The following is a 23331-nucleotide window of genomic DNA, read 5'->3' as shown; positions in this document are numbered from 1 at the left end:
TTAACTTTTTTAGTCTTTTGTTAAAAAAATTAACTTTTTGCTGCTTTTATTCTTTACATCTTTTTTCTTAAGATCTAACAAGGTCTTAATCCCAGTTTAAAGACTTTAGGTTTACATATGCAAGTTAAAATGTTAGTTGCATATGTTTTTATGTCCATTGAAGAGAGAAGGGTTATTTCAAAGGAAGTGTGCTCCAGCTCCTGCAGTACGGCAGATATTGTCCTTCAAGGAGTTCTTTTCCAAAGAGGTCAGATGGATTCCTAAAGTCTGGTGAAAACATTTATGAAACAACTTTTAAAAACTCACTAAGAGGTTGAGAAATCTTGTCCTAATGTATCCTGCCTGCTGGGAAGGGGATAAAAGTTATGCAGTGTGTTAATTTGTTATGTAGAAGAGAAATGACACAGTGAAAATTGGAAGTCTTTTTACATCAAGTGAAATGTGGGCTTTGTTCAAAGATACATTACAGCTACCCGCTGAGTACAGGGAGATATCTTACTGCATGAAATTTCGGTGCAATATGTTGATTTCTGAGTATCTTGCCACAAACTACTAATTAATATAAAATGAAAAGACTCTCTCAATCTGCAATAGACTAAAAAAAGCCCACTAAAATTACTGCTGAATGGCATTTCAAAGATGATAATTTATTTTTGCCCTGAACAAGACACTTAAAACATTTTCAAGGACATCACGTCTTTAGCCTTTAAAATATCAACTAATTATCAAATCAATGATCATTTGGGAGAAAGTAATGAAGTATGGAAAATAACCACTTGAAATTATATAAGTCATTACTGCAAAGTATTTAAAACTGGTAAGTCATTAGCAAAGAAATTTAATATGTAGGTATTAAATGCCTTAAAATTGTATAAAAAAAGACAAATTGTATTTTAATTGTCCTAATTTCCTATAAAATAAGCAACTTACCCTTTAAATTCTTTATACTTATCTAATGCTTGTTTGTTTTTCTAAGGAAATATTAATTCATTTATTCAAATTATTTTCAGCTTTTTAAAAAAGTTCACACCACTTCATGTTAAAGTCAAATATAGGCAGGTATTTGAAATAGAAGTGAGCAGAATGACTCAAAGTTCAAGTGGAAATACTTAATTATATGCTTAATTAATGATTACTCATGAGTAATCAGTCCGTTGGAGTTCAATAACTGCATAAGTATTTCCAGGATTGGGAACTTGTTTATTGTATTTTAATACTTTTATTAGTTTAATAAACCATGGATTTACTGTAGCAGTGGCTTGTTACACATTTCAAAATAACTTTCCTCTTGTTTCTTTTTTGCAAATAGTTTATCCATGTTTTCTCACAAATGCACAGATATGGAACTAGGGAATGAGGGGGAGAAGGCAGAAGCAAAATGGATTCTGGGGCTTTACTTTTTTATGGTCTTCTTTTTTTGACCTCCAAGGAATTTGTAGCCAATAGATTCTCCAGGTAATGTGATCAGTGCTAACACCTCAGGGATTTATGTGAATCCAGTCAATTTGCTGTGCTTCTAGAAGTGCAAAAACTGAGCCAAAAATTTGCCAAAGACAGGTAGAAACTCCTTTGTGCTGTGTCATTTTATCAGTAGAAAAAAGAATAATGATGTATATTTAACAGTCTACCAATTTATCTACTTCCTACATCATGGAGAAACCCTTCCTTTTTTGTGTGAATTTAGGAAGTTAAAATTCTTCTCATGGGACATGACACTCTCTGACACAGGCAACTTTTAGGGCCTCAGTAAAGAAATACTTCATCCAAGATATCCTGATTTGAATAGAAAAGTTTTTCTCAAACCCCAACTCAGTTCTGTACACCACTGGATAAATCCTCCATATTTAGTATGTAATAGGCATATGCTAGATATATTATACACCCTCTTATAAGAGAGTTTTAATTGCATGCTATGCGTAATCCAAAATTTCACCAAATTTGGTAGAAATTTTGTGAGTCCAGGCAATAAAGAAAAATCTGATTTAACTTTATAGACAAGAGAAGCAAGTGGGGTACTGGCAAAATTTGTTGTCATATTGAAATAAAATGTCTTTTGGGTCTCAGAATGAAATGGGGAAAACAAGTTTTCTCTAGACCTCCCTGCTTTTTTGTCCAGCACTGCTGCTTTTCTGCTTCTCATGGTGTTTTAGCCCTGACTTGACTGACAAAACCTATTTTCCTGTTATCCACTAATCTGTTAAGATGTCTCCCACTTCATATCTTGAGCTCTGGTTAAGACCCATGGGAGAGATAGAGGCTTAAAATATCTAAATTAAAATATGTGTTCTGTATATCTTGCATGTGGGGAGACTTTGTGTGATCAGTCCAGACAATATGATCATAACACCATATTTGAAACTTCCCAAAGTATTATTAAAAAATTTGTCTGTGCATTTGTGAAGAACCAATGAAAGAAAGCCCAGGTGCAGAAAAACCAAAAAGCTGGACTGTGTCAAGATAAGACAGCCATTGTAAAGCTTGCACATTGTCACGTTGCCCCAGCAGGAAATGATTGTGTCTCCTCCCCAGCAGCAATGCACTCCCAGGTATTCCTGCAGTGCATGGCTGTCTGTCTGTCCCCTCTCACCTCCTGCTGGTCTGTCCCCTCTCATCTCCTGTCTTACTCCTCCTACCCAACACCTCCCTTCCCCCCTAAGGTTCTGATGAGATAATAAGAAAAAAACCACACCTATTTATTTCACCAGACATTGGCTAAGGATCTGGATAGGCAATGGATGGGGTTATACTCACCTGTTGAGAATTAAGGGACTTGCTGTTTGTCACAAATGTGATGGGAATACAAATCTCTCACTGCCATCCCATGGTTTTATAGTTCCTAATATAAACTTTAAGGAAAACTTCTGTGATAGGGTGGTGGTCACATTTACAACATCCTTACTAACAGTTCTAGCACTTCCTGGTAGCTATCCTAAAATGAAAATACACCATGATTTCCCTGACAGATTGAAAACAAATCAAGCAACATAATTTTTTCCCTTCCACAGTGTCAAAAGGTTTAATTACAAGAAGAAATGTCTAGCCTCACTCAGTGAATTGCTTGTTGCATGTGTACAGATTCTGTAACTAAAAAAAAGGAAAATCAATTTATATTGTATTTTATTTAATTATGTAGTAAGGAATGCATTAAAAATGTAGCTCCAAATGCAAATATCGCAATAAAAGCACCTACTGTTATATTAAAAAAACCCAGTTCCTGGCTTTGCCTTATCTGAAGTTTGCTATTTTTTATTTTAGTTATTTTGAGAACTTTTACTACTAGTGAGAAAAAATGTTGGATAAACTGCACATCTATACCTACTAGCACCCCTCTAATCTGATCTTTTTTGGTTTCCAAACACAATGTTACTTCCCTAGTTAACCTCAAAGTAGTTCCAACTTTAATTTCCTTGAGTAAAATCCTTCAGTAGCAGCCAAGTCGATGCATTCAGAGTGGATGGAAACCATCCATCAAAGTTATTATTCCATTCCATTCCATTCCATTCCATTCCATTCCGCAGCTGCTGATTTCATCCAGTGTGCTCTTTAACTTTGTGGCTGGACAATTTCCTGAAAAATAAATTTTTAGGCACCATGAAGATCATCTTGCCTGCTCAACTTTCTAACTGTACTACTAAATCCTGTAGGATCGTAAAATATTTTAACAGAGCTTTATTCCTATCAGTCACCTCTGTAAGAGTCCTCATTTTGTCAAAACCCTCAGGTGCAGATTTTTTTTTACGATAAAGAAATTTTTGCCTTCTACACTGTAATGGTGCTTACAACCAAAATGTGGACAAATATTAATTTGGTTTCATTGCCTAACATTGAGGAGAGATTTGTAGCTCTCCTACACTGATGTTGAAGGCAGCTCTCATGACATTACTGCAGAACCAGTAACATGATGGGAGCCCGATATTCCTTCATGTCCAGCCTGGTCTTTTGAAAAAAAACTTGCTACCTGGTGTTAGAGATACTTGGTGAACAACCCCTACAGAGGAGTGCTTTCCTCACATAATTTTTCTCCCATCTTGATATGCACTATTGATAGGTCTCTGAGTTTCTTGCCCATGTTCCAAAGATGAGGCACACGGCAAACTGTTCCTCTTGGACACCAGAGAGAGATCAGTTATGTAACATGCAAACAAAAATGTATTTGAAAAGGAAAACTGAGCTGTGCTATGAACTACTGCAGCTGCAATTACTTCTGCTTGCTTCTATCACACTAGAGCTAGATCCGAAATTTTGTTTCAAATTTGGGAAAAAATTTCCATTTCATGCTTTGCCTTAAAAGCCAGCTCGTAAGTGGATGTTTAGACAGTGGTGATTGAGCAGTTGTTTTAAAGATAATCCTCTGAGTGGGAAAATGAGTAGTGGCCCTCTGGAGATCCCAAGGGATTTTAGAGCAGGCTTCAATGCCACTTTCATTGCTCTCTTCATGCTTAATCAATGAAGCACACACTGTGACTCACCTGGAGTTCTGAACACACATCGAGGACACAGGACTGTGATGCTCCAGGGTGTTCCTGTTCCCTGCACCCAAAGACCGATCTACTGAGTCAAGAAAACCATCTGCTATTACTTAGCAAATGTCTTCCTAAAGAAACATGTGCTTCAGCAGATTTCTTTACTTCGCTACCCTGGGAAGATTAGAGCAAGCACAACTGTTTGGACGACAAACACTCCAATATTCTCACTGAGTGTTTTTGAGTAATGAAAATTGTATGCTCTAATAAATGGTTTTGGGAGATAGTTTTTCACCTCTGTGGACTGGGTTCTGGTTGTGTCTTTGGGTTTTTTCTCCCTTCATTTTAAGATTAATAAAGAACCAACTCTGGAAAAAAAATAGTACAGCAATTATTTTAGAGAAAAAAACCTCATTCAGACGGCAGTAATTCAGAAATACATCTCTAAAAGTCACTTCTGTTGCAAAGCTTTAACATAAGTCAAAGATAATTGTAACTTGGTGTTACTACTATTGTTTTTCCAATTAGGAAAAAAGAATTAAGAATAAGAAACATGTGACAAATAAATAGCTTTTCGAAATGTCTGTACCTGGACCTATAGATGCTTAAACAGATAGATGCTGCTGCTGTCTTTCATTATTTAGCAAAATAACAACTGGCTAGAAAATCAGAACTTTACTAGGCTAGACTACACTTTATCTGCTTTCTAATGTGTAGCAGTTTTGTACCTTGTTATATCATTCTGTAAAATGGATCACTGACATTAAATTTAAGTCATATTGTAAATATAATTGGATAATTGTAAATTAAATGAACTATGTAAATATCAAGTACTACTAATACTGCAAAATATATTTGATTCATTTTGAAATTAAGACAGAACTTTTCTTATGGCAGCATGTTTTGACATCAGATCTCTGGTAAAAAGTTCTAAGTAATTCTTCAAGATGTTCAATTGCATTCTGCAGTCTGGTCTGAAACTCATTGCTCCTGCTGGTGGCTTTGTGTCTATGTGACAAAGACCAACAAGCACTTGCTGATTTCTAGATTCCGTGTCCTGGCCCTGAGGAAATTTCATTTTGATTCATAAAATAAATGAATTGGATATGAAAGTTACTGCAGGAGAATTATTATGTATCTGCACCATGCCTAATTTATCTTACTCCTTCTGTGTTATACTAGAGCCCTTTAGTACAAATTAAAGTCAAACCAACTCCCATATCTTTAACTGAAGTATTGTCTACCTCTAGGAACAGATACCTCTGAGCTGGAAAATCGTGACAGACAAGAAAATCTGGATTTTATGCAACATTGTGGTAGCCCTACCAGCCTTAACTAAGTGGTCAAACACCTTCATAGACTTACACATGCAGTGTAAACTTACACTTATCCAGTGCCTTCCCTTCTTTTTGCCCTTTACAGTTAATTGATTCTGTGTGGACAAATCAGTGTAACAAGATGAGCTCTACTTTCTATGGACATAAAGGTCTGAGGCTATATGTTGCTAGCCATAGGTTACATATCAAAATCATAAGTCCCTCAAAAAGGGGATACAGTCTTTTAAAATACAGCAATTCTAGTCATGGAAAAACAGCTAATAAATAAGTATTCATTATGACACTGCAAAGCTTCACTTGGTCTTCTGTCATGAATTGTGCGTTAAAGAAACATCCCTTCATCAACAAAGATAATTTTTGCTTTTATAGAGAAGGTTTAAACAAAAATTAAACCATTTAGAAGACTCAAATCCCACATGCTTTACCTATTCATTAGAGAAATGAACATGACTGATATAAACTGCAGAATACATAGAAAATGTAATCCACAAAAAAACCCCACAATAATACAACAGTAATTTATATTTCCTTTGTCTTGCAATGAAGAAGACTATGGATCTGTTATGTGAGACTAAGAAAAAAGTAAGAGCAGCCTGGGGAAATTTTTCTCTTAACTGAGAATTTGTATATCCTTCCTGGATGTTCACTGTATTTTTTAACAAGCTGAATAAGAAATAAACCCTACTGAGCACCACTTTTAGCTGCAAGCAAAGCAAAACAAAACAAGCCTGTATAAAAAGTGTAAATGCTAAGAGCTTCCTGCAAAGAACGGTACTCAAGCAGGAAAAGATTTTTCTCTGCAGACTCATATCTGAGCTTCTCCCTTCAAGCTGGGCACACTGACAAGCAGATAAAGGAAAATCAGTTACCAATAGCCTTTTGCAATTGCAACACATAATGAGGATGGGGTGTGTTCATTCCCCTAGTGCTGCTGTGAGCTCAGTGTCTCAGATAGAGTGCACGATGGTTTTTCTTTTCCATTTGGCATCAGAGTATCCAGTGGAATATCAGCACCAGTGGAATGATTTGGTCTCCAAGTGTTATTAATGAAAAAATGATGATTTTTTGCCTTTTTCTTTGTCTTATTAAGGATATTAAAGGGCAGAAATATGAATTATCATGAAGTTAATCAACATTTAGTGCACCAACTTGAAGTGCAATAACATACTTGAGTTATTTTTGTATATTTATATCATACATTTCTTTAAATGACCATTAGCATTCCTGCAGTAATGTTACCTCTGAAAATGTTTCCATGGTGAATGCAGGCGAAGTATCCTATGAGAAATACTTACTTTTATTATATAGAAACCAAAGTAAGAGGTGAAAAAATAGTTGGTGGGTACTGTGTTCTGGGGATTACAGTAATGACTTAGAAGGTTTCAATGTGCAGATAAATTAAAAAAGGATATTTCATGTAAAAGTGCATTAGGCTCAAAATTTTGTTTGTGGTCAAAGTGGAAGCACCCAAATTACAGAATTTATTTATTATAACTTATATCTTAAGAATCTATCTACTATTATTCTCAATCTAATTGCAACAGAAAAATAAAGAATAATAATGTAATTAATGTATTGTAAGGCATACATTTTTTATGGTCTGTCCCTTTCCTGGTTGTTATGGTCATCCTTCCCCTGCTCTTTTGACCCCCCAAGGCCAGTGCACTCATCATCAGTGGAGGTTTTTACATCAGCAGCTACTGCCAGGATGAGCCTCGTGAGCCCTGTCAGGTCCCCTGAGGGTCTCTGTCACTGCAGGGCAGCCATTTCCCCCAAAATTCACTCACAGGGAGATCTCCACTCAATCCCTGGGTCTTCCTATCCACACAAATGTAGAAACATCAGTGTGACTGGCCTCCACAAATTGCAGGGATTAAGGAAACTTCTGTGTCTCAGCCCTGATCCATCACCATATTCATACTGAGGAGAATGCAGCCAGCTTGGGAATTGTAGTTTTAGAGCTTCATTTTACTTACTGTTTTTCCCAAGGAACCACAGTATCATACTTAAAACCACATCAAATCAGTAGAATGTGCTGGGCTTTCCAAGCTCATTGGAGCAGTTAAGGAAGTGGTAGATGTGCTTAATGAAATTTTGATAGAATGGCTATGTTAATCAATGTACTTTGAGCTGTAGCACTTATATGTTATTTAAAAGAAAATCCTCATAAGTATTAAATCTTTACCTGTGAAATAGTGACTTCAGTATTCTGTGCATTAATACCTTCATGTTTAAATCTGTGAAATTTCTTAGAACATTCCTGTGTAATATAGTCCTCATGTACTGTTGACTCTGACTTTATGTTAAAGCTACAAGACAAAAAAAAAGTTACTATTAATCATTTGAGCTCTAGCTAAAGGAACAGAAAGTTCATAGTTGAAAAAAATAATTATTATTTGTCTTTTTTCTGCTAGATCGTACATATTTTGCTTAGGGCTGTGTTGTGTGGTTTTAAGCGTGCTGAAATCAGCAAAAGTAAAAAATTATAATAATGCTACATGCATGATTATAGAAATATTTCCCTTCTAACCTGCAGACCTAGAAAATTGATGAACTGTATTAAAAATATGTGGCAGTGTTTCAATAACTTAAAATAACTTGATAGTACAATAAGAATTGATTTTCTCAAGCAAACATTTTTTCTTAGAGTCAGATATTAAATAAACATGATGCTTTCCCTTTTGCTGTAAAGAAGCATTAAAGTAATTTAGTAAAGGATTTTAATGTTAAAATTTACTACAGCATAGTTTAGTAAAAATTATGATTTTTTATTTAGCTTATAATTAATGTAAAGAGTAGCATAAATATAAAAGTAGCATAATTCCACCGCTTTCAGCAGGTTTGAAAGTCGAAAGAAGGAATCCATGAATTTTGACTATCATTTTTTTCTGCAAAAAGTTATTTAGGGAAAATATAGAATTTTTTTCTTATAAATAGCTCAGTTGTCTTAAACTCTTTAAGCAGTTTTGCTAAGCTATCAGAATATCCTTTCCTGTGTCTTGCCTTTTAACTTGACTAGAAATGTTATACCAAACCTATCCTTTCCTGTGTCTTGCCTTTTAACTTGACTAGAAATGTTATACCAAACCTATTCTTGCTCTGTGGATCTTATTTCCATTCTTATCCATGCATTATGACAATGGGCCATCCACAAGTTGTGACAATGGAACATCCATCTGGTTTGAGTCCTAGTCCTCAGTAATCATCCTGTCCTTTTGTAAGCAGTGAATTTGACATCTTACTCTGGAAAAGGTGTTTTTTGTTTTGTTTTGTTTTTTTTTTTTTTCCCCTCTAATAACCTCAGGTATAAAGTGTAGCTACTATAGCAAACATTGAGATCAACAAAGAACTGGAGGGAGTGACTGTCCTTCTCTAGACCTGACTGGATAAGCTTTACGCACTTTATTGATGTGTTCACCTTTGATTTTCCATATTATCCTTGAAATTCTCTTACAGTACAATTAAGGAATAAAAAAGGCAAACCAACCTATTATAAATATCCTAATGTAATAATCGGACTAACAGAACAACAGTAGCAACTCTCAGCAGTAGGAAAGTGAATAAGGTGGTTAAATTCATGTTTTAAAAAGCATAATCAATCGAAAACACAATAGCCTTAATGATATTGATGTTAAACTACAGCAGATCTATGACTTCTTTGTGCTACATCATTATTCATTTTGCCTTTATGAAGGCTGGTCTACATTCCCCTTTTTAGATGCAGTGACCATGGGTGTGAGTATGTGTGTTTATCCACTCAGCCTTACCACTGCACAATTCCCACAGAAGAACACAAACAATGTATTTCTTTTCAGAATAGATTGATCTAAATGGTGGCCACCTGAAACAGATCTGCTGCTCTCTAAAGCAGATCTGCTGCTCTCTAAATTTCATGTAGAGCTGTGGTGGGGCTGCTTAATTTTCCACTAGTGTCTTCCATCTAGACTGTATTTGCTGTGATTTCCACCACAGTGGCCTGCAAACACCAATTTTGTGGGTGCATTATGGGCAGTACCTTGCTGTAGTGCCCACCAAACACAGGCTTGTGACCCCGTGGGCAGTGCCAGCTCACACACTAAGGTGAGTTATTTTGATTTTTTTTCTACTTTGTGCAAAGCAGAAAGCAGAGACATAACCCATGAAAGGTTGGCTCCCTCATTATCAAAACTCTACACTATTAAAAAACAAAGGCATCAGGATTTATTGGTTATAAATGATGCATTTTTTAATTAATTTCATCAATGCCCTATTTGCTAGTTATGCCTCTCAAGACTCATGCTAAATTTAGTCCACATGCACATTTCTCCCCTCTCTTTGAGTCTGGGGTCCATTTTCACCAGGTGGTGGTCACGATGTCTCACGCTGGAATTACTTTCCTCCCAGTTACTGCTTTGTTCTGATTTCTCTCCTAGTGGCTATTGTCTGGAGAACCCTTTCATCTCGGGTTGTTTTCCATTTCCATGAAACAAAATATAAGCCAAGCATACAGTGTCCACAATTCCATTGCTTAATCGTTACTGTGTGGCTACTGACTGACAACTAAAAAAAAAAATTAAAAATTGTGAAGTTTGATTTGAATCTTAAGGGCCTTGATATAGGAATATTTTGGTTTTTTCTCTGAATTTAATCTAAGGATCTTATCAGAGGATCCCAGCAGAAAAAAAATAATATTTTCTAGAACATAAGAGATGAAACATACATTTTAGAAGCATCTTACAGATGCCTAGAGTGTTTCAGTGAACAACAGCACTGAAGAGTGAAAATCACAATATATCAGTCAAAATATTATCCAAACAGGAATACTGAAAAAATAATGTGGGATAGAATTGTGAGGGAAGTGGGGTTTTTTTGTAATTTTATATACAGTAAAAATGTTTTCAACTATTAAAATATTACATGTCATGTATCTTCTTCTAACTAGATACCTCAGGCTAAATATAACAGAGTACAAAGTTAAGAAGAATATTTTATATTCTAAAACTACAAAATGCCTCACAGGAGGCTAAAATTATTTCAGATTCCTTTTCTTGTGTGTTCTGCTTAGAGGCATATTATACATAATATGAAACATGACCACTAGTTTGATATACTTGTTAAGAATATCACATAGCAATTTTGGGAAACTGCTGTTACCCTGGAGACCAAAAGCAGAATTTATCTGGCCAATTTCAATTTCAACATTTTATGAATCAGAAGTTTTGAGCATCCCCTACTCAAAATATAGCAAGATGTGTATGAAAATGAAAAAAAAGAAAAAAAGAAAAGGATTGGTTTAAAAATCTCAATTTAAAGTCCAGGTTAATCAACCAGGGAATAATTTGTCTCATATCCATGGCTGTCTGAGTTAATCATTACCTAGACTCACTTCATAGATAAAACAGAAATAGGCACTCTTTTGCCAGACCTTTTTTGACATTTTCCTTAAGGTGAGTAGTGCCCTAGATTTCATGTGTTGGACTCTGCATTTAATGTACAAGAATTAAGGTGCAAAGTGAGCAAAGGGTTCAAACTCTCATTACCCAGCCAGTTCAATCAATGGGGTCTGTGGTGTCTAAGCCTTTCTAAGGCAGACAATTAAACCTGGTCTGCTGATCAGCACTCCTGGTGCTGTTCACTGAATTGCAAACCCAGCACACACACAGACACCTACATGTCAGTACCTAAAGTGGTCCTTGGTATGCTGAATGCCACTAAATTAATAGCAGTAAATATGAGAGGAATCCAAGTAGTTCATATGCACAAGCTGCACTGCAGGTACTCAATCAAATAAGCTGCATCACTGGTGGGTAAATGAATTTTGTGCAACTCTCTGTGGCATGGTTTGCCAAGAATGCCACCATTCCCATGCTGGATATATGTCTAGTACCATACCATGGGCTCTCTGTAGTTTTGGATAATAACTCTCCATGCTCTAAACAATGTTTTGTTATCTCTCCTTCTGTTCAAAATGAATCAATAAAAAAAACTTAAGATAGAACTTAATGTAATTTTGAGAAAAAGATGCAAGCAAACAAAGCACTTCAGTTCCTGCAATGCCAAGAAGATTTTTGTGCATTAATGTGTTATGTTTTGTCTACAGACCATTGACTTTTCATGCAATTCCTTCTGTATCTCATTTCCTTTTTTTTACAGTATATCTTAATGGAAGCTGAAGATGCTGTAAGAAGTCTTGAAAATAAAATCTTCTCCATGTAAGCAAAGTTGTCCTGGTTTTTCAAACTGTCTACACAACACTGTCTACAAGTGTTCAAAGGGTCTATTTTGTTGCCAAAATCTGTCACTGGGCAAATAAATTTCAAATTAAGGTAGAATCATCCCATTATCATCCTAAGGTGATTTCAAGAAAAATATATAAATGGAAAGTGAACAAATGCATTAAATTAGGCATAATTTATTAAGTTAACTTTTTTCTTTTTTTTTCTTTTTTTTTTTCTTTGAATTAAACCACAGCTACATAGTGGACCTCAAGAAATGAACTATTTCTGTTGGGTTTTGAATAAAGTCAAATACCTGTACTGGATCTGTCTGAGACAGGGCTGACTTTCCTCATGGCAGCTCTGGTGTTCTGTGCTTTGGACTAGTGACCAAAACTGTGTTGATAACTCACAGATTTTTAGTGATTGCTGAGCAGTGCTTACACAGCCTCAAGGTCTGGCTTGCTGTTCTTGTGTGTAGGTTGGGCTGCACCCAAAATTGGGGAGGGATGGTGCCAGGACAGCTGACCCCAGCTGAGCAAAGTAATGTCCCCTACCATACATCTTCAGGCTCAGGAATAAAAGCTGTTTTATCTGTGATGACAATAGCTGTCATTTTTCAAGTTTGTCTTTTCAACTAATTCCAAACTATTCAGCAGGATTTCACTTTGCATATGGATGCAATTTCATCAGTTTGCATGTGGTGCATATGGTCAATTTGAGCTGCATTTGAGCTGAACAAAATTTATGGCTGTTAAGATTGCTTAAAAGAGTAATTTCCTGTATGTTTTATAGTTTGCAAAAGAGTGCACACAGTTATAATATTTGATGTTATGACTGATAGTAAATTCATTATATCAAGTGCTTTGTAGTCATACAGTAAAGGATAATTTCTCCAAGGAATTTATAAGCCAACACACAAGGATATTTCTTTAGAAAACAGAAAAACTGAATATGTAGTTTCTAATGGAAACTGGCCATTAAGTTGATTATTAAGGGTTTCCAACTTGGGTGTTCCCTCAATATCATAGGACTAAATCTGTGTACTAAATTCCACTCTCCTGAAGGAGTGATCAGGATCATAATTGGGGTATCACAGCTCCTTAGAGAGTCTGAAAGACAGAGGAACGTAATAATCTCTACATAGATTCCTCTTGGCCAAGGATAGCACTGTTACCATGACAGCTCATGCCACTAACTTCACCTACCTACAGGTCTAAGAGAAGGAAGAAGGTAACAAGTTTTTCAGATTATCAATTCATTTCCTGTTCTTCTTCTCTATCCCTATCTTGGCAACATCTGTTACATTTACATTGGTTAATCCTTCACCATTTTTTTCCATATAAAATGTAATTATTTTCTACATATATCTGATTTTAACTGAAAGTCAATTACCCTTCTATGCCTGAAAGATTTAGAAGCATTTATTGTCTTACAAATCAAAATTCCTTCTTTTAGTTGCCTATGCATGTGTCCAGAACATGCCAAATACAAACCTATATAAAGTGAAGTTATACAAAGTGAAATTATCAACAGAAACTGTTTATAAACTCAGATCAAACTCAACAAAAAAACCCCAGCTTTTATTTTGTAAACTAATAAATATTGAATTCTTATAACAAAATAGCCAATTTTTCAGAAGACTTCAGGTTTAATTAAAAAGGGAAAGGGATTGCAACTAATAATATATTTAAGCATTTGTGAAAATCTGTCTTTCATGGTACTTGTAAATATCTGATCTTTCTTACTTGAGAGAGATTTGAGGATCCTTCACCATCCCATCAAAGATAAAACTGTGTTGCTAAAAAGAAGGAAAAAAACCCCATGTAATTTCCTAGCAGCTTGCAATCAAGGGGAATTGGGATCTGTAATATGAATACCCCAGACAATGCTTTACCGAAGATAATTGTTAATTATCATCACCTGTTTATAATTTCAGTTAACACTACAGATGTTGCCTTTTAGAGAGTGCTCATACTTCCTTCTGAAGTTAAAAATAAATAACAGAAATTCTGATATTATGGGAGGACTCTCTTTGCTTGAAAACAGGCAGTGAAACTGGTTTCTCTAGGTTTTCACATATGGGGAGAAATCAGCATATCCGAAAAATAATAGAAATCTGACTTTTTTTGCTTCCTTACAGGGATAGGTGATATCTATCCCATTCCTAGTTGAAGCTCTTGGGCTCTGCTTCAATAAATGTTACCTACTTAGGGTCTTCACTGTACTGCTGTGATAGATTTTTTTAATTATAAGATTTCAATATTTAATAAAACACACACACACTATATATATATAAATATATCTATATATATAGTTGTTTTTGAAGGTTGAAATCTAGCTTTAGAAAATCTGCCTGTAAATGTGGGAATCCATATTAGCAAACCATTTTACACTGTTGAACTGAAACATGAAATTATATTTGTTTTTTTGGTTTTAAATAAAAGCTTGCTGAAATGTAATTTGGTCTTTAAATCTGTGTGTTCTTTTCCTCTTTCATTCCTTTTATATATAAGAAGAAAAATTTATTTTAGAGGTCTGAGGTCTGATCTTGCTATAATATTAAACAGCTTTTCCATTGCCATGCAATAACACTGGATAAAGTACATAAAAGGCAACTTGGTCATGAGTGAAAAAGAAGGGTTATGAGCCTTCAATCATAAACCAGACAGCTACTAGTTTCAAAGGATATTTATGGATAAGATTTTCAACAGGAAGACAGTCTTTTTATTTATATATTTAAGCACAAGTGTGATTTTTTAAGAGATCCATTGATGTAGAATTAAATGAAAAAAAAATCATGTGGCTGTTTTTGAATACAATACAGTTAGAGATTCAGCACAAATCTAAGGAAAGGCTTTAGGCTATCCTCAGATTCATCTAATGCTGCAAAGGCCTGAAAGGGGGAGTTCAGTAAATGTTCATATTAAACAGAAACTGAAATGGATTAAACAAGAGAGTTCCAATGCAGGTTGAACGAAAGACCCCGGGAACTGTGGACTTCTGCTGTTATTTGCACTGATAGTTTTTAAATCAATAGCTTTCCTCAGCCAGAGTTACAGTAAAAAGAAGAGTCCTCAAAAAAAGGGCACCAGTGCAGGATAGTGTCACATCTGTCAATGTGATGGGGTTTTTTCTTATTCAGTGAAATTCCTTCACTGGATTCTGTTTTTAACAGAAAAAGCTTTTGCAAAAAAGCTTTTGCAAACAGAACTGAGAACCAAAATCTTAGTATGTAAATTGTGGTGGATGGAGACCACTACCAGGAGGCACCTGTGGCTTGATGTATTTATATTATATATACTTATATGTATATACATGTATTTTGAAAATGCAAAATATAACTTAAAATAACAAGAAAAAAATGACTAAATGAGAGCAATTCACCTGACATGTAATTCACCTTGATGCCATGGTTAAAGTGTTTGAGGGTCTAAAAATTTGGGAGAAAATAAATACTACTTATGTTACTGAATGGTGTGTATAATATACACATATCCAGAGATCAGATGGAGAATAATCAAATATATTGATGAAGAACTCAACAGATTGTGTAATGAGCTTACCTTTGTCTTGTTTATCAGGTTTTATTTCAGCAGATGCTTTCTTTCATTATTCTTTCTGACTTTTCAGTTTATCTTGCCACAACACCACTATAAAATAACACTATAAAATATCTTCTATTAAATATCTTCTTCATTTTTCAGCTAGAATTTTTTCTTAGTTAATTTTTTGCATTTGTTTGGGAAAAGAGAACAGGAGGGAGGTTTCCATTTTGAATTATTTACTTATTTAGCCAATTAATTTTTTTTTATTAAGATGTTTTGGAGCATTTGAGGCTCACAGAGTGATTTAACCTCCTCTCGCAGCAGGTATTTTGCCTTTATTTGAAAGAGCATGTTTGGGAGTTAGTAGCATTGTGTTGAAACACTCAAAGTATTTTTGTTCTACCATGCAGAATTGCACTAGAATAACAAGGCCCTTTCACAAAAGCCCTTTTACATCCTCTTTTGAAATTGCATGCAGTATTATGTTACTAATGCAGTTACTGTGTGATGGTGGAAATAAACATTATGCTGAATAAAAACGTAGGGTATTTCATCTTGCTTTGCTGTGCAAACAAAATAGGCTAGTCTGGTGTTGTTTGCTGCATGTTTGTACTGTATGTGTTATTTGCAGAAGGACATAAAAGGATAAACATCATAGACTGTAAAATATGATATTTGATATGCAACAGGACAAAGTGTGTAGACTTATAAACATTTAGGAACAGCCTTATGAACTGTGAGTTATAGAAATGTCTAGTTGCTAATACAAAATTATTACTAATTTAATAATTTTTGACATGTAGCTAATAGACATCTATGTAATAAAATTGAAAAATTTGATTAGGAAGAAAATATGTACCTTGTATATATCTTGTATGTATTTTATAAAAACCTCTCAGTTACATAAGTAAAACCTAAAATACTTGTTCTCTATAGTGTCATGAAACAGAATCCAAACTGTAGAGTGATATTGTTAATACTTCACATACTGTGAGATATTTTATTTCTATAGCATTTTCTCAGCTCTTCTTTACGGAACTGTATAATTGTCTTTGAAATTATAGAATCATAGACTGGTTTGGGATAAAAGAGACATTAAAGTCCCAACCCCCTGTCATGGGCAGAGTGATCTTCCACTGGACCAGGCTACTCAAGGCCCCATCCAGCCTGGCCTTGACCACCTACAGGGATGGAGCATCCACAGCCTCTCTGGGCAATATTTTAGTGCCTTACCACCACCACCACAGTAAAGAATTTCTTTCTAATAGCTAACCTAATCCTGCCCTCTTTCAGTTTAAAGTCATGACACCTTTACCTATCACTACATGCCCTTTTCAAAAGTCCCTCTCCAGCTTTCCTGTAGGCTCCCTTTAAGCTCTGGGAGGTTCTATAAGGTCTCCCCAGAGCCTTTTATTCAGGCTGAAAAGCCCCAGCTCTCCCAGCCTGTCTTCATAGGACAGTTGCTTATGTCCTCTGGTCACCTTCATGGCCTCCTCTGGACTCACTTCAATGGGTCCACCTCCATCTGGGGGTCCCAGAGCTGGATGGAGCTCTCCAGGTGGGGTCTCACAAGAACAGAATCCAGAATCACCTCACTCAGCCTTCTTCCCACACTACTTTTGGTGCAGCCCAGGGCACGGCTGGTTTTCTGGCCCATGACTGCACACTGCTGGATCATTGCCTGTTGAGCTTCTTGTAGACCAAGACTCTGAAGGCTGTTCCAGAGCTGCTCTGAGTCCATTCTCCGCTCAGCTTGTAATTGTGCATGGGTTGCCCTGACCCAGGTGCAGGACCTGGTACTTGGCCATGTTGAAGTTGATGAGGTTCACATGTGCTCAGCTCTTTATCCTCCCAGGCCCCTGTGGATGGCATCCCATCCCTCCAGTGTGTGGAAAACCTGCTTCAGAAAACTTGGTGTCATTGGCACACTTTCTGAGAGTGCCCTCAATCCCACTGTCCATGTCACTGACAAAGATGTTTAAAACAGTGACTGTCCCAAAACCAACCCCTGAGGAGCAGCACCTGCCACTGGTCTCCACCAGTGGCATCACTGATTTCCAGGAATCAAATAGACATCAGTAAATGGAAAGAACACCAATGTGGGGGCATGTTCTTGTATAATCTTCATTATGACCTATTGCAGCCAACTCACCCACACAATAATATGTTTATCATTTCCTACGTTTTTATCATGGTTATATGGGAAATATTAGCTCATCGCACATCACAATGGGCTATTGTAGTATTTAGTTATTAATAAATCCTTTCAAAAGGCTTTTTGTTTCAGCTGTTTTAGAGACAAAATTAAAAGTATATATCCAAAGTTGTTAAATCATATGTTAAAAAATTTTGCTAATCATTAAAATGTTTCATGGACAATCGATGTTTTTCCTCTTATTAACAACAAGAAAAATATGTGATTTTACAAAGAGACTTTAAAAATATTCTTTAAATTAGCATATGCATTATTATATTTTCTATCCTACAGTATAAATTATAACTGATGTTAATCAATTAAGTGACAATTCTCCTTGACATTAAACGGCAATTTATTATGCAAAAAGGCTTCTGGATTTTTAAGTACTGGCATTTATTTATTATTCAAAGACTAGTTCTTGATTAAAGATAAATAAAGACTACTAAAAGTTAGTGTTTTATCTTATTTTGTGTTATGATGTCATGCTCTACAAGGTAAAAATTTAGTTCTGTAGCAAAGCCTAACTCATCTTCAGATCAATTCTGATTTCAACCAGATCCTTACATGCACTCACCATTTTGATTGTCTTGATCCATATGCAGAACTTTTATTTAAAACTTTTATGTGACAGTTTTACTACAGATGAAGGAAACCCAAATGCTAAAAGTAAAATAATGAGAAATTCCAAGCAGCTTGAAGTTTCTGATTGCAAAAGTTCTTGAAAATTAATTAACCCTATTGTCTTCAGCCCTATCAATCCCAATAAGACTTTTCAATAAGGGGTTTCATCATAAAGATACATTACAAACTTCCTTCTGATTGTTCACCAAAGCAAATAGATTTCACTGAATTAAATGTCCATGACTCAGTCACAGTATATTTGGTTTTAAAAGGGGTCAGTAAACGAGTTTTGAAAAAGATGTAATTCCTTGTATTCAAATCTCTTTTACCTACAGTTAAATAGATTTTTTTTTTTTTCAAAATCATGCCATCACTTTTTTCGTTTGATTGATCCTTCAGTGAAAGAAGATCTAGGGGTAAATACTAAACCTTATTTTTGGGCAAGCCTCCAGATCTACTTAACTGTGTGGGATTGTTCCCAGTCCCATTCTGCATATCCATAGATAGTTCTCCTCTACTACAGCATCACTTTTCTTTCTCACACTTACCTTTATATCTTTACTCTGCAACTTATTTCTCAGTCTTGTTTATTTAAAACAACAGATTATCCTATTTCCCAGCAAGGGACAAAAAATATTGACCTCGCTTAAGCCAGATATTTCAAATCAGAAGGATCTTACATAGATGGGCTTTTACAAAGTCAGGGAAGGTTGCTAAGCAGGCATAAAAGAAGTTGGCTTTTGTAAAATTTCTCATTAATAGGATTTTATAGAATAGATGAAGTTACAGTCTTCAGTCTAGGAATCAGCTTTTTCCAGGAGAAAAAGGACAGCTTGAAAATTTTGGAAAAAAATCAAAACATTCACACTTTGTGAAAATTATTTTTTTAATTTGACTAAGAAATATAACAGAAATTTACACAAAACAAGGATAGGATAAGCTTCTAACTAGTAATTAGTTGTAACAATTTTTATTTGAAAGCACATTCATTTTAAAAGCAGGGTGCTTTACAGCAAAAAATGTTCTTTGTTGTATTGGTTGCATTTTCTTTCTACATAGAAAACTATGACCTTGGATCATATTTAATAAATTTTTCACTTGGAGATTTCAAAGGCACCATCAATTTTGCATCATTTCTCTCACCAGCTGCACTTTTGTTCACACAATTTACCACATATGCATGGACAGTTACATTCTTTATTCTGAACAGGATAGTTTGTCCTTTTAAATTTTGATGTTTATTTTGACAAGAGCAAAGTAAGAAGCAATCCCCACTAAAAACCAAATAAAAATCTTACGAGAGCAAATTTAGAAGCATTGTTAACCCCCACATTCACATTTACAAGAAATCTCAACTCGCTGGTTTGGGGAGCACTCTCCTTTCCCTTTCACTTCAAACTGATAGTTAAAACACTGTTGTAAGGAAAATGTTGAAGAGCACTTAAAATAATTCTACCTGCTACTGAGTTTTTAAATATGTATTTTCAACTTAAAATTAGACTCTCTTTTAGTAAGTAATACATTTGACAGTGAATTATATTTCAGATTCATGAAAGAAAAAAACCAAACAAGAACCAAGCATTCACTTTTTTTCTTCAAGTACAGTTTTGCTTGGTGCACTTACAAACACTTTGGTCTCCACTCACAGAAATACGCAGGCATGGGAAGTGTAAGTCATTTTTCATATTCACTTATTTTAGCTCTGTGGCACCAGGAATAAACCCCTCATTCCTGAGATGCAAGACAACAACCATATCCTGGATTTCACTTTCTGTCTTGAGAAAGGAATTTTTTGCCTATAGCCTAGGGGGGAAAAGAAAGTGACTTATGATAGGATATACCTGTCCTTGCTGAAGTTTAGCCAACTGGTAGTTCATCTCATCCCAAAGCAGATGTCTCAGAGAGGTGCCTAACTGCCTCCTTTGACCTCTCATCAAATCCTAATGAGTGACTTGAATTAGATGTCATTTCACTGACAGGTAAATGTCAGGAAAATCCTAACCTCTAACTCTTCAAACATTGCAGTGCCTGTCCTTGTTGAGACCTCACAGTGAAATACAGTTCCCTCTCATAATATTTAAACTTGTTGAAAACAGTAAATGATGCAGAAAAAGATTTATGCAGACAAGCATAGTAACAGGAAAACCAATCTATCCAATAGGAAAACACTCGGTTTGTCAAAGTGGAGCCTGTAACACGTAATGATAACCCAGAGATGCTGGGAGATTTGTAGAGCTTCATCCCATTGGGTACTCAGATACTTAAAGTGCAAATGGACAGCTCTCAAGAGCACAGTTTAAGAGTCACTGAGTCATAAAGGTTGGAGAAGATATCGAAGATCATCAGCTCCAACCTTTGACCAAATACCAGCATGCCCACTAAACCATATCATGAAGTGCCACATCTGCTTGCTTTTTGAGCACTTGCAGGGGATGATGACTCCACCACTTCCCTGGAAAGCCTGTTCCAGTGCTTAACAACTCTTTCAGTGAAGATTTTTTCCTAATATCTGACCTGAACATCTTGGCAAAAGTTGAGGCTATTTCCCATTATTCTATTCTCATTCCAGTTGCCTGGGAGAAGAGGCACTAATCTCTTGCAATCTCCTTTCAGGTAGTTGTAGAGAGTGAAAAGGTCACCCCTGAGCCTTCTCTTCTCCAGACTAAACAACTCCAGTGCCCTCAGCTGCACCTCATATTCCTGACCCTTTATCATCTCCATTGCCTTTCTCTGGAAATGCTCCCACATCTCAACGTCCTTGTTGTAGTGACAGACCCAAAACTGAACACAGGATTTGAAGTGAGCTCTCACCAGTACTGAGTATAGGTGGACAATTGCTGCTCTGGTTCTGTTTCTGGTTGGTTGCATTATTCCTGGTTGTCTGGTGTTTTACCTGTGATTACTATTATTTTATCCTGAATGAATGCTCTAGCACTATGATAGTGAGTGAAAAGAATACACAATCTCTGTCTCTGTCAGATCTTTTGTGCTAAATCCAGCCCTGTAGACTTGATTTTGCAGAGAGTGCTGTGGATGGAGTCATTCCAGTGTCATGAGCTCACTAAGCCAAGCAACGAGGTACAGAGTCTTGGACTGAGTGGGCTCCTAACAAAGCCTTTGGGTACCTACAAACACAGATTCTACCTCTTTTAACCATGTGTGTGAGTCACTATAACAGATCCATACTGAAACATGAGAGCCACATGGCAATTTCTAAAAGTCATGCTGCTGTTATATGTGCTCTGCCTTCCTATTTGCCTCTATTTGGTTATAGATAAGGTATGGAAATTAATTCTGGATTACACATGTTCTGACCCTGAGACCTTTAACTGGCTTCTAAATGACAGGAATTTATAACATTACATTGATCATCATGGTATGAGGTTTGCTTTTGGGCATGGGCGAAAGTATTCTGACTAAAAGAAGGAAGTACGTAATATGGAAGAAAATGTTTTCTTCACACTGAAGAGTAATGGAATTTTATGATTACTACAATTAGAATACACACCTATTGTCCTGGTTAATCTTATTTTGCATCATCTTTGTAAAATGGAGCTTAGGATATGGTAGGTAAAAACCCAATTTTTAATGATCTTTCAGAGAGCAGCCCAGTAGAGTTGTACCCAAGAAAACAACTGATGGAAAAAAAAAGTTCTATAATTCAGTTTCATGAGTGTAAACTGGAAATGGTGTCATAGACCATAATGATGTAAATTGCAAGGCGCTATCAGCCTTGAAGGAATTGACATGATAAACCAGAATTCTGTAGGAAATACAGAAGAATTTAAGCAGGTTGACAAGTATGGCCATTTAAATATGAATAAGGCATGTATTTCTAGGTTAAACTGGCTGTTTACCTGAGTATTTTTAAATAGTCTCATTTAGGCTTTTCTACCTACCGGAAAAATAATAATAGTAAAAACTTTGAAGACTGTTTTGGAAGTGATCATGTGAACAGCTACCTTATATACTCAACAAAGTCTAAATATATATATATATTTATACATATACACGTGTGAATATATATGTATGTACATTTATATTCCTCTCTCTCTGTATATATATATATAGATATACACAGAGGTATATTTTATCTTTTCTTGTAGCTTGTCAATTATTGCCCACATATTACACTCTCTTTTCTGAGTTAGCTCCAGCTAATCATATGCTGATTGGGGATGCTAGAATACACTTGCTGATGATTATGTGTTATTTTAACAGGAGAATGACAATAATTTCCTGTAATGCCACTTGTTAAGGTAATTATGCTGTAATTGCCTTATCAAGGTGTCATAGAGGAGAGAGGAGAAACTCTGAGATTTCACAGCTGCTGTCATGCTTTTATAAAGTGCTATCTTGAAAATATATTATCAGTCATCAAGCTAAATTTCTACTAGTTGTTTTAAATCAGAAAAATCTGTCTTGGGTGGGGCATGCGACCTCTGCATTTGATGTTTCTCAGACTGATAATTAGGGAGGATGGATTATCTTTGTTTTAAGGCATAAACCTAACAACAGACTTGCATAGGTAAGAGTATGTAAATGCAGGTTCATGAAGGCGTCTGTAGTTTTTAAAGGTAAGAAGCTATTTATTGTGAAAATATACACTTCAACTGTAATCTTGGTTTTAGAGTAATGTTACTCAGATATTGTTTCTGATGTAGAAAGAGAAATGGGAAGGGCAACAGAGAATATGATACCTCTAAAGTAAGAATAGGTGGTCTCATAAACATGTTTCTGAAATTATTTTAAAATAATTAGATTATCTTAATAAAAGCAATAACTTCAGACTTACTGAGGTTCATTTTCCAAGACACGTTTAACAGGAAAAAAGGTTTGAGCTCTGTTCCTTTGGGTGAGAAATACGAAATACCCAGTGAGAATTTAAGGTATATCATGCGTCTGGCAGCAGGGCAAAATTCAGGTGAAATGTACTATTTGCATGCCTAGTTTTGCAATGATGTCCAAAGT

At 35.6% G+C, this 23331-nt stretch overlaps 1 long non-coding RNA gene across 1 annotated transcript; it reads right to left on the bottom strand.

The window, feature by feature from the left end:
* Positions 1–3219: 3219 nt before the first annotated feature.
* On the bottom strand, positions 3220–13847 carry LOC135287013 (uncharacterized). The gene is made up of 3 exons (XR_010350933.1): positions 13743–13847; positions 7986–8109; positions 3220–3567 (listed from the first exon to the last, which is right to left on the bottom strand). It is a non-coding gene; the product is annotated as an uncharacterized LOC135287013 (long non-coding RNA).
* Positions 13848–23331: the final 9484 nt, after the last annotated feature.

The sequence above is a fragment of the Passer domesticus genome, chromosome 1 (genome assembly GCF_036417665.1).
Source record: "Passer domesticus isolate bPasDom1 chromosome 1, bPasDom1.hap1, whole genome shotgun sequence".
NCBI classification, from domain to species: domain Eukaryota; kingdom Metazoa; phylum Chordata; class Aves; order Passeriformes; family Passeridae; genus Passer; species Passer domesticus.
This window is presented reverse-complemented; position numbering and strand designations above follow the sequence as displayed.